The sequence below is a fragment of the Mastomys coucha genome, unplaced genomic scaffold, assembly GCF_008632895.1.
Source record: "Mastomys coucha isolate ucsf_1 unplaced genomic scaffold, UCSF_Mcou_1 pScaffold1, whole genome shotgun sequence".
In the NCBI taxonomy this organism is placed as follows: domain Eukaryota; kingdom Metazoa; phylum Chordata; class Mammalia; order Rodentia; family Muridae; genus Mastomys; species Mastomys coucha.
Window position 1 is genome coordinate 55,395,051 of NW_022196891.1, and position 17,904 is coordinate 55,412,954.

General features: G+C 39.4%; 1 long non-coding RNA gene across 1 annotated transcript; it reads right to left on the reverse strand.

Annotated features, from left to right (window-relative positions):
• Window positions 1-368: 368 nt before the first annotated feature.
• Window positions 369-16,056, reverse strand: LOC116070740. The gene is made up of 2 exons (XR_004110547.1): window positions 16,018-16,056; window positions 369-590 (listed from the first exon to the last, which is right to left on the reverse strand). It is a non-coding gene; the product is annotated as an uncharacterized LOC116070740 (long non-coding RNA).
• Window positions 16,057-17,904: the final 1,848 nt, after the last annotated feature.

Sequence of the window (17,904 nt, forward strand, 5' to 3'; positions counted from 1 at the left end):
CCATCTGTAAAATAATCCCCTCCTTGATCCTCCACTCACTGGGGTATTTGGAAGCCTAGGTTGATAATGTCTGTGCTGTGAGTGCTGGGTTGGACAAAAAGCATTGCACAAATAAAGGCACTCCCTCCTATTTATAGTGTACACAGTATCAGAAGCATGTTTCATGCCCTGTCCCCTCTCTTGTTGCTCCTAACCCCCAAGTCTCCCCTCTACTTGTACCCAGAAGCACAATGGTTCAGATCTACCTGTAGTTGGATTAATTGCCCAGAACCCTGCAAAGTCTCATCTTATTTTGCTAGCCTGCCTGTCTTTCATGGCTTTTGCAAGCTCCTCTCTTTATCAAGAAAAAAAGACATCACTCGGAATGGCAATTCGTGGGTTCTTTTATTAGGTCAGCCTTTTCCTGAAGGGGCTCCTTGTCCCTTAAGCCATCTCCTCATCTGAAACTCACTTCACACTGTGATAGCTGGATGCAGGGACTCTGTTGCTCAGTTGCCTTGGCAACCGTTTCTGTTTGCTGGGAGTGAAGTTTACTGTTTGGTTGTCATTGTTTTCCCCTCTGTCTCATAGTACAAGAGTGGCAAATAAACCTAGAGGATGAGGCAAAACAAAGGCAATGATCCAGAGTGTTGGGAGGAGAAGGGATAGCTAGTGTAGGAAACCTCTGCTGGGTGTTTGGAGCCTACCAAGCAATTACATACAATTATAGATGTTATGTATATGAAGAAAGCTCTTAAAAGCTAAATATAGTTTTTCATTTACACACAAATAAGTAGAGATGCTGGCTGGACAGACAATTCCCCATGACCAACACAGGACCCAAGGATGTCACAGGCTGTGGGTATCTCCTTAAGCTAGGCCAAGCAGCCCCACCCCCAGCCTATTTCCCTTGTCTTTAGTGAGCATAGGTGTTATGTATTCACTGATATTTTCTGAGGATTCACAGCACATTCTGCCACAAACTATCCCAGGTGTTGTATGTAGCACATGTATCTTTAATGTGAAGACAGCTGTTCAGATGCCTCTGTGTAGTCACAGTATGCTTTTAGTCCTTTTTTTTTTTTTTTTTTGAATTTGAAAGATGGAGTGTTCTGACTTGTTTCAACTCTTAGGCCATAATTCCCACACATATGACTGCTCACTCTTGGTCTTCCATTCTTATATCACAGGAAGAAAGCTACAGTGAGGATAGTTTTGTTCACATACCACCTAGCTTTATTTTTTCTATTCTACATCATACTTTTTTTGTTTGTTAGTTGGTTGGGGTTGTTTGAGGATTTTTTGTTTGTTGGTTTGTTTTTGCCATTTCATTGATCAAGTCTTTATTGGACTTGGCTTATGTTCTGAATGTTGTGATAGGCAATAGGGTTCACTGGTGAAGAAAGCAATAGACCATCTCTGCCTTCATAGATGCTGGCTTACCTTAGTCCCATGGTCAATAGAAAGAGTGGTTCTTCTACTAGCAGAAGCGAGATGGAGGCTCCAGAGTGGACACCTCCAATATTTACAATAAATTACACTACCATCAGAGAGGGCCTTTAGAAACCATTATACTCAAACAATTCACTTAAAGTGCCAGTTTCTCTTTTAAGCACTCCTTGAGCTAGTCACCACCTGCCATTGATCCTTCAGCCTTCCCTTATGGCGTAACAGCAACTTTACTTCCAGAACATTCTTCAAATCTACCCACCACATTTCTCACCAGTCTTACTCCATAATGGTCTCTTAGCTGTTATTCCAGAGCCCATTCTTTTCCCCCCTCTCTAATCCATTCTCCACACAGCTGACAGAGTGATCTTTTAAAAATGCAAATTGGATGACATCTTCCCACTTACCACCCTCCAAAGGCTACTCTGGAGTTGGATTGAAATCATAGCTCTCCACCCTCCCCCATAAATCTCACCTCTCACCTCCCTGGTCTCACCTCCTTGACACCACAGGGACACAACATTTCCTTGTTCCTGTTACTGCTCCAACTACCACAAGCACACTAAGAACTAAGCTCCTTGGCCACCATCCTCTCTCTCAATATGCTCACTCCTTCTTATAAAATGTATCTTTTACCATACGTTTTAACCATCAGTAACCATCAGTTGAATTTTTAAAAAGTAACAGGGATTGGGGAAGTAATAGGAGAATACTTACATAGCAGGTTGTGCAATGTCCTGGGTTCAGTTCACAGTGCAGACAGAAAGTAATCACCATCCTATACCTCCTCAATGGACAAGTTATCGGTACCCTAGAGGTCCCCACTATTCATAGGATCTTAAGAGTTTGTTTAGTGTCTTTTGATATTGTGCAAGTTTTTCTTTCCCTTCATACCCACTCCTTGGATTTGGTTCTGTTTCATGGCATTGACCCATCTTCTACTTGTGTAAGCTCTTCGATGTTACTTAAATCTCTTAAATCTCACAACTTCTATTTTCAGGCAAAAATCACATACACCGTTCATTTAGTCATTTGACCTATGATGGTTTTCAAACACTTTTCTCCTTTGCTTTCTTTCCTCTTAAAAAAATTACCTGTTTACTTAATTTCCTTTTAAAACATGGTGATTGGTTTAGTTATATATCCCAACCAGCTAGGGAAGACAGGATGAGTCAATTAACAGAAAATGTTTGGCTGGTAAAAAGGAAACTTGATCCAATGTTATAAAGTGTTCATTGACCGCTTATGTGAAACTAGTTTGATGTCTGACCAATTAAACCTAATTAAAGACTCTTCCCTGTCAAGCCAAGAACACTTTCCACTGGATTTGTATGCAATGAACCCATGTACATTTTACTAAGAAGATTTTGCAAGGGCTTCTGTGTTCTTAACTGTTCCTAGTATGTGCTGGAGCTTGATAAATAAGGTATCAAAATAATTATCATAAAATTATGCAAAAATCTAAGATCAGGTAATTAATGAAGAAGTATTTGAACTGTCAGTTGTGTCTTGAGCCCTAAAGGGAAAAATAATAACCTGACAATATAAGTGAAATATGAGATCAACCAATTAATTAGCAGAATAATTTAATCTGATACTCTGAAAGTAGGCCAATTAAAATGCACTGTTACTATTTAACATTGATTAAGCAAGGTGCTAGATTCTCAACACAGTTTGAAAATAGACCTTATCCCTACCCTCAGGGAACTTAAAGCTAATTTGAGCAGCTACATATAAAGAGACAAAGGAACAGAAGGCGTGGTGTTGATTTATTTCCTGGAGCTCCTCTCTGTGGCCTGGAAATGCATAGGGAAGGGCTGTTCCCACCACTGCTCTCTTCCAACCTTCTCAGCTCAGTTGTGAGCCTTGTCTCTCTCAGCCTCCGTAGAGGGTGAGAAGGTCAAGACAGGGCAGAAGAAAGGATCAGAACAAAAGGAGAAAACTTTCAAAATATGAACTTTTCCACATTTGATCTATTTGATGGGAAGGAAAATCCCGGCAAGCATTAGTCTCTTCAGTAATTTGTTAGGAATAATTCATCAGTTGCAAATGAAACAACAATAATAAATACAAAACCAACCAAAGCTGTCTCGCTTTCCAGCACACTTCAGGGAAATGCCTGTACCCACTCTCAAACTTAATAATAAGGATACATCTCAAAGTAGCCCATTAGCTGCTCATTTGACTTGAAGGAATTCTGACCTTTGACATAAATAATAGTAATCTAAATGTAGTTATAATTTGCAAAATGCTCCTTAACCTCTCACCAGCCTTCTCCTAGGGAAATAATTAAGTTTTGTGGTCTCTGTTTCAACACCTGTGTTCTCAGTGCTTCCTGGCTTTTTTTTTTCTTTTTTTAATCAGTGTGCTGATGCCTTAACTCTGTCTCTGGACAGAACCCCTGTTCATAAAAGAAACTCCCTCTTTCTCTCTTCTAGATGTGGTATCAGTTTTGGGGATGACCTCTGAGATGCAAGTTTAAGTAGGCTGCACTGAGATTTTCTTTATCTGCTCTTCATAGGGCCCCTTAGAGCCCATAGAAAACATGCTGGGAGAGATGGTTCTGCACAGGCCCTAAGCTATCTCTCAAGAGACTCTCTCAAGTCTCATGACAGATAAGCATTATGGCACAGCTGGTAATGCAAAAAGCCAAATTAAGAGATGGAGAGATGGCTTAGCATTTAAAATTGCTGCTCCTAACAAGGACTAAGGTTCAGTTCCCAGCATCAATGATGTGGTTCACAACTGTCTGTAACTCTAGCCCCATGGGGTCTGATGCCTCTTCTGACCTCTCCCAGTACAGGCAATGTAAGATGCACATATATACATGCAAGAAAAATGCTGTATACATAAAATGAAAATAACTTGTTGTTTGAATTTTTTCAAAGCATATTTTTAATAAGGGTTCTTAAATGCTTTAACCTCCCTTCTAGCCCACCACCCACCAGAGGTAGGGGAAAAGAAAGGTTATTAGGATACAGGGGAAGTAGACATGTTTAGAAATTGTTCTTTGGAGCAAATCCAGTCTTCATTGTCAGGTAATCACCAGTTCAGTTCATAGAAATCAATGGCAGCATCTCAATCCACTTGTAAACAATTCACAAATTATCCAACAGTCCAGTTCAGTAGAGTTGGGATAGCAAACACGAATCAGCAGCAGTGGCACTAACTAGCAGAAACCGCCAGGCCTCAGTCAAATAAGCACAAGTCAGCGGGAATGACCAGGGCCAACAGGGAGGATAGGAGAAGTTCTGTGTCATGCCTTTCTCAACAAAGTGAAGGTCAGCAAAGATGCCAGACCAATAATGTGTTGCAAAGCTAGCGATGCCAGCCCATGTCAGTGTCCACTGAGTCCTATTTATACTCCCTCCGAACATCACGTGTCCTTACCGCATGTCTTGACTCAGCATGTGTGTCTGTCTTAGCAAAACTCCACATGAGTCTGTATCAGCTGACATCACTCTGCTAATCGGCCCGAGTCTGAGGAAGTGGCAAGAAGCCACCAGAACACCACCAGAAGTTTTTTTGGTACACTTCTCTCTATGGTGTCATAACAAACAGAGCTCAGCTACGCAGTGGGAGCAAAGAATCCTTCAGCAAGCATCCTTTCACATGCTTGCTCTAGCAAACATCCTTTCACCTGTATCCACTTCAGAAAAACACCCCTTCATGTTTGCCCTAGCAACACAACCGACTTTCCAAAGTAACCAAAGTTTCCAGTTGAACTCTTCTGTTTTTTGAGACAGTGTTTCTCTGCATAACTTCTGAGGCTGTCCTGAAACTTCCTTTGTAGTCCATGTAATTCCTGAACTCACAGAGATCCACCTGCCTCTGCTTCCCAAGGGCTGGGACTAAAGGCAAGGGTCACCACACCTAGCTGAAAATAACTCTTTTTTTGAAAGGCCAAAATAAATGATCACTTGTCAAACTATATTATGGGATGTGATGTCACAAGAAACTACAGCTGGGTGGGTAGCACACAACTGTAATCTCAACACTAGAAAGATTGAAGGCATGAGGATCCTGAATTTGAGGCTCGCCTGAGCTACAGAGAACCCATTTCACAAAACTAAATAAAGTATTACTTCTGTTAATAATAATAACTATTATTATAATTCTGTTAAATTATTGGATATAAGCACAAAGCAGTTTGAACTGTATCTACTAGGACTGTTACTTACTCCAAAGCAACATTAGTGACATTTGTAGTCTACTTATGTGTTCATGACTCTAAGTTTAGATGTATTTGCCTAAACCAAGGATGCTTCCTATAGTTTGACTTGATGATGAGACAATAAAAACTATGAGTATCATAGTTTCCTTTACCCATGGAGGATGCCTTTCTTCTCAGCCCCTTAGGGGATGCTTGAAACTGCACTCTAAATTCACTACAACGCTGTGCTTTTCCTCTTTGTCTTGTAACATGGCCACATTGTACAGACAGTATCCCTCTGTCCATCCATGGTTTATACCCTAATACAACCTTTGTATCTCTTCTGTCATGTTTGATAACTACTAAGTAAACTAAGAGTTAGTTGAGCACAAGTATTCCAATAACCATAATAATAGATCTGATTGCTGTAATTGAGTATTAGTGACTGAAGAACGGGGAATCTACACAGTTTGGGTGTGGTGGACAAAGGGATGAATTATGTCCTAGACAGGTAAAGTGGGTTGATGGGAGGTTTTTTTTTTTTTTTTTTTTTTTTTTTTTTTTTTATCATGCTGGTTATAGCTACTCTAAATTGCAAACATATTGTTTATTTTACAAGTGTTTGACCATGGTCTTACACATGAGTACTTAAAACCATGAGTAAAGAGTAGCACTGTAATTGAGCTCTTACCAAAGCTAAATTTTCCCATGTCTATTATTTCCTTTTATTGTTATGACCAAGTATCAGACAAGAGCAGTTTAAGAGAGACGGAGTTGATTTTGGCTTACAGTTTGAAGGGATACAGTCTATCATGGAAGGGAAGCCATGGCAGCAAGAGCATAAAGCAGATGCTCACATGATGCAGGAAGAAGAGAGAAACAAATGTTGGTGTTCAGATTCCGTTCTCCTCATTTATAATTAATACCATACGAGCAAATGTGAAGGAATGCATACGTATGTGTACATGTACATGTGGAGGTGTGAGGTAGATACTGGGAGTCTTCATTATCTCTTTTATTTGTTGAGACAGGATCACTTACTGAATCTGGAGCTCACCAATTCATCGAGACTAGCTAGCCACCCAGCCTTAATCTCCCACTGTTTCTAACTACTGAGATTACAGGTATGTGCTGTCATGCTCTGCTTTTAAAGTAGATCCCAGGCATTTGAACTCAGGTCTTCAAGCTTGTACAGCATGTACCTTTCCTGCTTCACTGTCCCATCTATCTGCATTTTTTTAAAAAAAAATCAGTCTTTTACCCCAGCCAGTGGAATGGTGCCCCCCACATTCAGGGTGGATTTCTTTTCCAGAGGACTGGGTGGTTCTAATCCAGTCAAGTTGACAGTGAAAACTAATCATCATACCAGCTGTTATTTCATAAAGTCCTCACAACCTGTAGGCCAGGCCTTATATTCACACCTTGTAGAGATAAACTGAACCCTCAACATTAAGTAACAAGGTAATTGGCTCATTTCTGCCTACAATGAATTGGCTGCCATGGTTCCTCTATGCTCTTGGTCCCCTTGGTGACAATGTCAGGGTATAAAGGCGACAGTGGTTGCTTGGACAGCTTCCCATGTCTCATTAGTTCACATAGTTCTTATGTGCACTGGCTTTCTCTTTCTTTTCATGTGTTTTATATATTTACGATATGATAACAATTTGTTGAAACTTGGATGTTAGTATTTCCATGGTGACCACTCCTCCCTCTCTGTGCTTACATCTGCCCTGTAGTAATCACCTAATTAAATAGGCTTACTTATTGACTGCCTTACATTATTTTCCTGTTTAGCTCACTCTAAATCATAATGTGTAGCCCCAACTTCTGCTGGAAAAGAAGAAATAGAGGAAAAAATGGAGTAGTCTTTTTTTTTTTTTTTTTTTTTTTTTGACAGTTGCAATGTATCACTTTCTTTGTCCTGAGGGCTAAAACAATATTTGAAATTGCAGCAAATTGGGATCTCTGGGCCAAATCCATCTTTCTCTTCAGAGCTTTCTCCTCTTTCTTAGAATTCCTTGAGGTCTCTCATTATTTAGTGTCCCTAATACAATGCCTGGTTCCTTCATGTAAAATGTACAGTAGCCTCTCTCGAACTCTGGTCCCTAGCCCAGAATCTGTGGATCAAACAGTGTTAGGGCAGGTTATGCTGCTTAATTTTTTTATCTACCATTTCTGGCTTTAATATTTGCTACTTGAATAGGAAGGTCTAAGACACAAAGGACAATGGAAGTGAATGTATTTATTTGTGTCCCTTGGGCTAAAATGATATTGTTTTGATGTGTTAGAGGAAGTAGTTTTGGATACATTGAACAAGACCTTTTCCCTTGGGTCTAAGCTGGGTTGCTTTGGTCATTTTAGCCTAGAATATTCTAGGGATAGAAGATATGGGATGCTTAGTTATCATTGAACATACATCTGGTTATCCACAAGAGTCAGGTCAGAAACCTCTCTGACTGGCTCCTGCTTATCCTTTCTAGTCTTTCTCTGAGCTGAATGACTGAGGTCAATGAATGACTTTAAAATTAAAGTCGGGGCTGGTGAAATGGCTCAGCAGGTAAGAGCATTGACTGCTCTTCCGAAGGTCCTCAGTTCAAATCCAGGCAACCATATGGTGGTTCACAACCACCCATAATGAGATCTGATACCCTCTTCTGGTGCGTCTGAAGACAGCTACAGTGTACTTATTTATAATAATAAATCTTTGGGCTGGAGCAAGCAGGCACTGAGCAACTAGGGTCGACTGGAGCTAGCAGGCCGACCAGAGCAGTAGAGGTCCTAAAAAAGTCAATTCCCAACAACCAGATGAAGGCTCACAACTGTCTGTATAGCTACAGTGGGTACTCATATACATAAAATAAATAAATCTTTAAAAAAAATTAATGTCTTTCTAACTGTATCTTGTCCTAAACTAAATACCACAGGAAAATAGATCTAGAATAGCTAGCGCACCTTTACTCAGGGCAGTTGATAGGCAACTCGAGAGGAGACTGTAGCAGGCTTGAGGAAGAGCCCTTTGTAACATGCTGACTGGCATGGGCACACTCATCAATGGTCCAGAGAGCTTTAAAGTCAGTGAAGCAGAGCAACATGGGGAGTACTTCAACTATGGAAATGGATGACCCAGTTAGGAACCTCCTTTGTACACAGAGAACCAGCATTCACATGGTGGGTCCGTTGTTTAAATGGCCAAATTTCACCTGGTCTCATTAACATTTATTCTCAAAATGCATATTCACCCAACTAACATAATAGCCTGGTCTTTGGAAATGGAATTTCCTCCAAATGTGTAAAGTGCCTCTAAGTAGTTTAAAAAGTTTAAAAACCTCAGTAAGTACTTTATATAGAGCCTGTTGATTGCTATAGAAGTTCTAAAAAAAAAAAAAAATAGAAGTTGGCAGAGAGGACCATTCAAATGCAGATGGGGCAATTAGAGACTGCATCCTGACTCTGTCATTGATTATGATTACTGTCCCTCATCAAGTCAGAGGTGCTATCCTGGGTTCTCTGGTGTGGTAGTAGGGAAGGGACAGACTCTAATGTATCTATCTTTATCACCAGAACAATGCATAAGGTTGAATGACACTTAAAAAAAAAGATTTCATTATTCAAAAGCTGCACTTGCCCATACATTGAGGGCTGGATGTGCTTGTGGGTCTCCAACTGTAGCTTTTTACCTTTTCACTGTTTTGTTTTGTTTTTTTTCTGTAGTACCTACCTACCTTTACAGCATCTTCAGAAGTGCAATTTCATGAATAAAATTTGAAAATAACATGAAGGTGCTTGATTGCTAAGGAAGGCAGTTGCCTCTGCTTCTCTTAGAGAAATGTTAATAAAACACCAGAGAGATTCTTCATTCCAAATAACCAGCAAGAAACATGCAAATGTAAAGAAATTGACTCAATGTCTGACAGGTAATATAAAATGACCACACCACTAATACATTAAAATGTATATAGTTTAAATATGTATATATTTAATAGTTTATATAATTTGTATATAATAGTATATACTATTTTAGATAGTTTATATATAATAGTATATAGTATAAACTATATAATAGTATATATACCTTAATATATTATATATTATAATATTATAAATATATTATATATGTATAAAAATACATATATGCTTAACATATATGATATTTTTTATTTAATTACATTATTTGGAAAACTTGACTACATATTGTAGAAAATTGGATGCTAAGTCTTAAAAGTCCTATAATGGTAGTCCCTATGGCATATTTCAGAAGGTTAATTTTCTCCACAGACTGTGGTAATTTTAACAAGAATATCCTAATATGAGTCAAATGCTCATAGACAACTTCCATGTATTGAAAATTGGGTCTGAAATAGGATTCTGGACTGTCATTTTCATAAATTAGATGGATGCTATGCATGTAGTTCCATTTTTAATAATTTTAAAATCTGAAATGAATAATAAGAGTCCATTGAAAATTTTTTTTTTCCAAGAAAAAGGCATTGCTTATCTTCAACTGATTGCTTCATTCCTGGCCCTGGGCTTCATATGGGCATTGTATCCTAGCAAGAGACACATTGCTGTTTTTTCTTTTTTCTTTTTTTGGTTTTTCTAGACAGGGTTTCTCTGTGTAGCCCTGGCTGTCCTGGAACTCACTCTGTAGACCAGGCTGGCCTTGAACTCATAAATCCGCCTGCCTCTGCCTCCCAAGTGCTGGGATTAAAGGCGTGCGCCACCACCGCCTGGCTGCTGTTTTTTCTTAATGCAGTTTCCAAAGACAACAAAACTAAGCATGTAGATGGGATGTAGGCTGCAAGTTGCCATGTGAAAACATTGAATTGTCTGGAAAGTCTCCTCCTGTTTTTGAAAGAATTATGATTACTCATAATATTAAAATGCAAAAATCTTGCTTTTATGCATCTGTCTATTAATAGATATTTAAACTTTCAATAAAGGTCCAGCACTTATTTGTGAGGTTTGAGCTAAGATCACAGAAATGCTAAGGTAGAAGATGAGTACCTCATGTTCTCCAAGGTCAAGAATAAGAAGGTAGACCTGACTCCATCTGTCACTATGTCGATCAAAGAATGATAAGTTTAACAGGAGAATCCATCTTGAGAAAGACACTTATACCAGGTGAGCTTTGAAGTTTGCCTTAACTTCACTGGTGCTCAGTTTATTAGATCAACCACCCAGAGTGCCTGTAAGCCATGTATGTGATGTCAGCAGCTCAAAAGTCCTTGGGTGGCCTTCTCCCAGGAAAATGGAATTCTTCATACCTTCTGGGTACATGCACTGTTGGATGCATAGACTCAAACAAAACAAAACAAATTCTATATCATGCGCCTATACAATGAACATAATACCCACATTAAATCAAGCTCAGCTGATTTGAATTATGTTTAATAGTCAATATGACTACTTGTGTATATTTTAAATATATATTTTTTGTTTTGACAGTATCCCCATGCCCTCTGACCATTTCTTACTTTGGAAGATCATTTATTTTCTTGAGATGTCAAATAGTTTGGGGGCCTGTATAAAGCCTGAAGATCTTGCTTGGTAGATTATCAGACATTAGCAAGGTTAGAGACTATGGAAGATGGACTTCTCCCTCAGAGTCAGCTTTGGACCCCACCTCCTGTTTCCTTGGTAACACACTAATTTTAAGGAAAGAGGAAGAAGCGTAATTTCCTCTTAAGTGAAAAACAGTGTTAAAGGATGGAAGAAGGATCACAGTTTCCCTCTTTAGGATTGCAAACACTGCACAAAGGGGAGGAAGGTGAAGGTAGTTAGACCTTTGTTAAACACTACAGAGAGAAGCATTGCCTCCTGGGAAATCACTGCTGTTTTACAAATTAAATTTTTTTCCCTTTGGTTCTTTTAATCTACATTGTTCTATGATTTTTGGTACAAAGAATGGGATGCCAGTTGTAACTCTGGCCCTAGGAGGAGATATGGCATTCCAAACTACACAAAATACTGTGTAAGGTTACAAAACTATGCTATTATCTGTTCCCTTAAGACTTACTCCAAAGGCACCAGTCAATCAAATAAGTCGAAGTTGTTCCTCAAGAAAATTTTTTTGTTCCAGAAACTTCCTTGTTCCAGAAATTTCCAGAAATATGTTATAGGGCCAGGGACACTGCCCAATGAGCAAAGGCACCACCAACCTTTGACTTTCGACTGCTTGAGTTGGATCCCTAGAATGTATATAGTGGAAGGAGAGAACCAACTCGCACAAGTTTTCTGTCTTCTCACCTCCAAACATGCATCATGGTCTGCAAGTAAACACACACACACATACCACATTTACACATACACTCACATATAGAGACACACACCACACACAAACACACAAGAACATATGTGGTTACATACACACACTCAAGTACTCACATGCATACACACACACCACACACACACATATATACATGCATGAATGCACACATGTACACTCACACATATACACATAAACCAATACACATACAAATATACACGACACTGAGATACACAGATAAATATGCATACATGCCTATATATACAAACACAGAGAGACACACAGATACACATGTGCATGCATGCATGCATGTATACATACATACATACACACATAGACATACACTATTACTACCACAAGTCAAAGGATAATTGCAATTAAAAAAACCATTAAAAAATGTAAACCACATGAGATCTTTTCTGTTAAGGGAATGAGAAGAATAATTATTCTCTTATAGCAGTGGTCCTTCCTAACAGTGTGTCCCTTTAGCACAGTTAGTCATGTGGTGGTGACCCCCAACTATAAAATTATTTCATTGATACTTTGTAACTGTAATTTTCCTATTGTTATGAGTCATAATGTAAATATCTGGGTTTCCCCATGGTCTTAGGCAACCCCTGTAAAAGGGTCATTTGACCCCAGAGGAGTCTTTATCCATAGGGTTAAGAACCATTGCTTCAACGACATGTGTATGAGGTACATGCATCCACCAGAAGCCCCTCATTGACAATTGCGTGGAGATGTTTCCTGCTCTACCAGCATGCTGTCTGCAGAAAGTGTCACTTTCCCCTGCTTTCAGACCTCCACCCCCCACACACACACACTTTGTTCATTCAGATACTGGTCCAAGTCCTAAGAATACTCCAGGCATTCTCGCTCTCTCTCTGAAGACACTCTCCCTCCCACCACATACAAGCCACTAAACTATTGTTTAGCTAGCCTGATTCCTAGACCTCTGACTCAGACTGTGATGTTGTCTCCTCCCTTTATCCATCCTCGTGATCTTGGCAGTTCTACAGTTTCCAAATACTTTGCTCTGCTGTTTCTTTCTGCTCATACTCTAATATAATCGACTCTGAGTTTTATTCTAAGTCTGTGCTAAATTATTTTATCTATGATACTAAGAGCCTATAAAAAAAGACCCTATGTTCTATGGCAATAGATTTTAGATACTAAGACTAAAGATCTTCATTCATTTCCTGTTGGAGGAGAGAAGTATGGATTATACTGATTGAAGCTGACCACTTCCTTTATGCCTTCAGTATTAGCCCTGAGGCTCAGAACAATCACATAGAGTCCATCATAGGATAATAGGACTGAATTTAGTGAAACTGTAATGTGAAAACACTTTGCTGTGGGCTTGTCTTGAGATGACCTCTCAGAACATCAGAGATGAATCAGAATTAAGAAGATGTGAAGGGGTAGGTAAGGTTGGCATCTCCAGGAGACAAACAGCTTTGGCAAACACCCAACTTTCTCTAAGATATTGCCCTATACTTTCCTCAAAGACAGAGGCTATAATATTATTTTTAACCTCTTTTAAAGTTATATTTAATTAAAATATAGTTATACTATTTTACTTCCTCCTTTACTTCCCTCACTCTAATCCATCCCATGCCTCCCCCTTTCAAATTGATGGGATTCTTTTTCTTTATCACACACACACACACACACACACACACACACACACACACACACACACACATATACAACCTACTGAGTCCATATGGCTTTTATGTGTCTGATCTCAAGGTTGATCACTTCCTTGTGGATAACCAATTGGAGGACTCATCTCTAGGCTAGGCTAATTTTCCCTCTCTCAGAAGCCACCAGTTGTCTATAGTTGTTTGTCTACTGATGGTATCCCATAACATTTTCTGCTTCCATGTTAGCATGTCTAAGTCAGCTTGTGAGATAGTGCTTCTCTCAAGTGACAAAGAAGCCACATCCATGATACCTCAACAGTGTGTCTGTCTAAGCAAGACTCCAACAATAACAGTGTGGTATCAATTTTAAGTTACAACTGGACTGGGTGAAGGATACCAGGTGATGTTTGTTATAAGGCATCATTTATGGTTATTAAGAATGTTTCTGGAAGAAGTTAGCGTTTTGAATATGTGGATTGAGTACAGAAGACACACTGTCACCTAGTATGTGGGAATTGTTATGTGCCTGAGGACCTGGATAGAAACATGTAAAGGCAGAATCCTTCCTGTGATCTAGAGCTGGGACACATTCCTTCTGTGTCTTGGACACTGAACTCTGGGACTTTCACTAGTGGTCCCTTGGCTTCTCAGGCCTTTGGCTTAGAAAACAGAGAGTTTCACTATTTGACTCCTGTGGTGCTTGGGCCTTTGGCCTAAGACTGAGCCAAGTTCAATGTTCCTGTTTCTCTAGTTCATGGATGACACACTGTGGGACTCCCTTGCTTCCATAATCACATAAGTCAATTTTCTGATAAATCTGTTCTCATATGTATCTGTAACTATATCAATCTATAGTGATATCTATATCTATCTGTCTATTAATATTTATCAGTATATATGTATATCCACATTATTTCTAATTTTTTTTCTCTCTGGAGAACTCTAATGTCTTTAGAAACCTTGGGCCAATTTTTTCTCTCTAAACTCTTAGTGTCTCTTTTCCACCTCTTACTGACTCCTGTAAACCACATGAAATTGGTTGGCACCCTCCACAGGCTGCCTTATCTCAATCTTTTCCTTCTCCTTTTTTTCTGTTCTTTCCTAGAAATCACAGGGCTTTTCAGGGCTTCTTCCCATCACTCTGTGTAGAGCTCTCTCTTGAATCTCTAGGGTCAAACTCTCTTATAAACTCAACCTTTTTCCCCTTTTGAAATCTACTAAACTGACATATGCATTCCTCCAAGAAACTGGCCAATTCCTCTGTTCCTTATTAAGGTTGCCACTGAAAGAGTTTTCTTGAGGCCTTTAGATTAAAAACTGTGAAGTCATGCTTGGTTTTCTTTTTTTCCAAGCACTTAGCCCATCTCATCGATTGTCTCTCCACTAACTACCTTTTGTCTTTCACTTCATTCTTACTGAAAAGGCTTTATAGACAGTCTCTCAACCCCTCTTCTCACCACTGTAGACTAAAATTACAGCGTGCCAATTTTGAGCCACCTGAGATCCGCCACTAAGATGTAAGGCCACCTGATAGCAACAAACAAGGTTCCCAGTGTTCAACTGGAGTCCTCTTAACCATCTGCTCTTCCATATTCAGTCTGACACTTTGTATGCATTTTGCCCCATTGCCTCATTACTGAAGACTCATCTGGTGTTTCCCACAGATACCCAAGACTTTTGTCTCTTTCTTCTTTGAGAAGAGGCCATTGACTGCTCATAAAACCCAGACCTTACCCTTTAAGGTTTAACCCTCAGGCTATATATTTTTTTCAGACCCTCCTCATGGGTGGGACTCCTCCTCTCTCATTCTATCCCTCTACCTTTGACTCTGCATGTTATTGAAAAGAAATTCTCCCTCTTGTGAATTTACACTTAATTTTTTAATTAGCCAACTTTTCTGTATTTCTATTTATAATCCCATGTCACTTTATCCATAGCTCTTAGGGCAATTACTGCACTTTGCATTGATTCCAGAGATGCTTCTTCATAAATATCTGGTGTATGAATGAGCACAGCCTTTATAGATTTTCTTCTTCTAACAAGTCTGCTTTCATATCTCAAAGTCAATTGAAAGAATATTATACATGGAATGAATTTATGTTTGCTTGCAATAAGTTATTTTAAAAGATAATTTGAAAGGGTGCTTATTTTTAGTGTAGAATTGCAATTCATTATATAACTATAAAAAGATAAATTAAGCTGAAGGATAGGATCATTTTATGATATCTTCTTGGAGAGTATTTGAACCAAAATTTTGTATCTTTAAGCAAATGATAAGCTATATTCAACTCAGTAAAAACAACAAAAATAATATAATAATTGTCTATGGAAGACCAAATATGTTCCAGACACTGTTCCATGTAATATATACAGTCATTCTACCCTCATATTTTACAGTTGCAAATTGAAGTTCAGAGAGATTAACTTCAATTATCTAAGCACTCAAGCTTAATATTTGAAATTCATGCTTCAATTTTATTTCTGTAGATCAGAATATACTTGCCAAAGTATTTCCAGTTACTCACACTGTGTGATTCCAGGGGCCTCTCCTCTCCCTCCTGAACCTATTCCACTTTGGAATGGCCACAGTTTGACCTGTTTGTCCAATTGCCATGGAGCCACAATGCTCCCCTTCCCAGACTTTGTGATGACAGTCCCCAGAGATCTGAGATGATGACATTATTAACATATAACTGACCAGTCTAGGATTTTCCTCATGATGACTCAGCACAGGGTATTGCCCAGCACTGCCATCATGGGAAGGTATTGTGCCTGAACTCAGTTCACTGGAAATAGTGTGTGTGTGTGTGTGTGTGTGTGTGTGTGTGTGTGTGTGAAGTTAAATGATACAACTTGGATTTTTAAAAAAATGTTAGCAATCTGTCATTGTTGTAGGACAAATGTCTCCTTTTATCTGTTGTAGTAATGAAATGCCATGAGAGCCACTTCTAGGAATTATGGGAAAACATGGGGTTTAAATCCTAGATAGAGTGCTCTGAAGCCATGTGCATTCTTAATGTCACAGTTTTCACATTGGTGAAGCAGGTGGGTGAGGTGATAACTCCTATTCTAAAGAACGATTTGAAGACTTGAGTATATACATGGTCAACAGTTATCTCCATTCTTATAATTGATATCACAAGAATTTTTTTTCTAGATCAGAAAGAAGTCTTTTGACTCCTATAAAAAAACAGCACAACCTAGAAGGCTACACACACACACACACACACACACACACACACACACACACACACATACACACACACACACAACTGGTTCTCATCCCACACCTATCCCAGCAAGGTCACCCTATCTCCTGCTAGTCTGTCTGTGTGATTACCCTTGCTTTCTCTCTTATATGGACACTTGTCCTTAGATGTCAGGCTCAGTGGGAGAGCTGAGAGGCTCTCCTCACTTCAGCATCCTTCACACAAACACCTACACCAGCAAGAATCCATCCTTCAAACCAGAGAGCCTTCACAGGTTCTGAGGCTTAGGATGTGGACATGTTTAGAGAAGGGACAAAATTGAGCCTGTTTCTGTCCTGAAGGGTTGGATAAGTTCTCTGATGAGCAGGTAGAGCATACAAAGCTTAAGGAATGTTTACTGATGAGATGGAGCAATGATGACATTGACAGCCAGGTGGCAGAATATGAAACCAAAACCGATTTCAAGGTCACGAGAAAGGCAGAGGGACCCTTGAGAAACTGCCTGAAATAATGGGAGTAGGAGGAGACACAAATATGTGGAGGACTCGGTTCTCCAAACAGCATTTCCCTAATTCAGTGCAGGAGAAGAGAGGCTACTTCTCTGTGGCCTAGACAGAGATAATATTAAACCATCTCAGAGGCCTTCAATTGATTGTACTATATAAACACAGCCTGTTCAAATGTTCATTTGTGCTTTATTTAAATGCAGCATCTTTAAAAACTGTTGACATCAGAAAGAAGTAAGTATAGTCCTTCTTGAACATCTGATGCAGCAGCCACTGGATGCCTAGTAGCTTATGCTAACAGTGGATTTTAGGATGAGTGACCAACATAGGTCTGCTGCAAATCCCCCAGGTAACACATCTCCCATCTCATCTATTGCATTGTGGCCTAGAGGCTGACTGTTAGCAGCCTTTTGTCATCTTCTTATATTACCTTGAAACCCCCCACCCCCAATGGTGTCCATGTTCCTTCTTGTCAGTAGCAGGTGAATGACGTTTCTTATACTTGGGTGGGTTTGCTTACCACATGGTTGGCATGAGCCCTTAGAAACTGACTTTTGTGACCTTGAGTCATCAGAAGGCTAAGATCTCTGCTCATCTGTATGATGCAAATTATCTAGCTGCCAGAAGGAAGGGGAGGGTTGACATACTACAGACAGAAGTAGCCTGTGTCAGCACAACTCTTCTTGTGCCCTCCCCA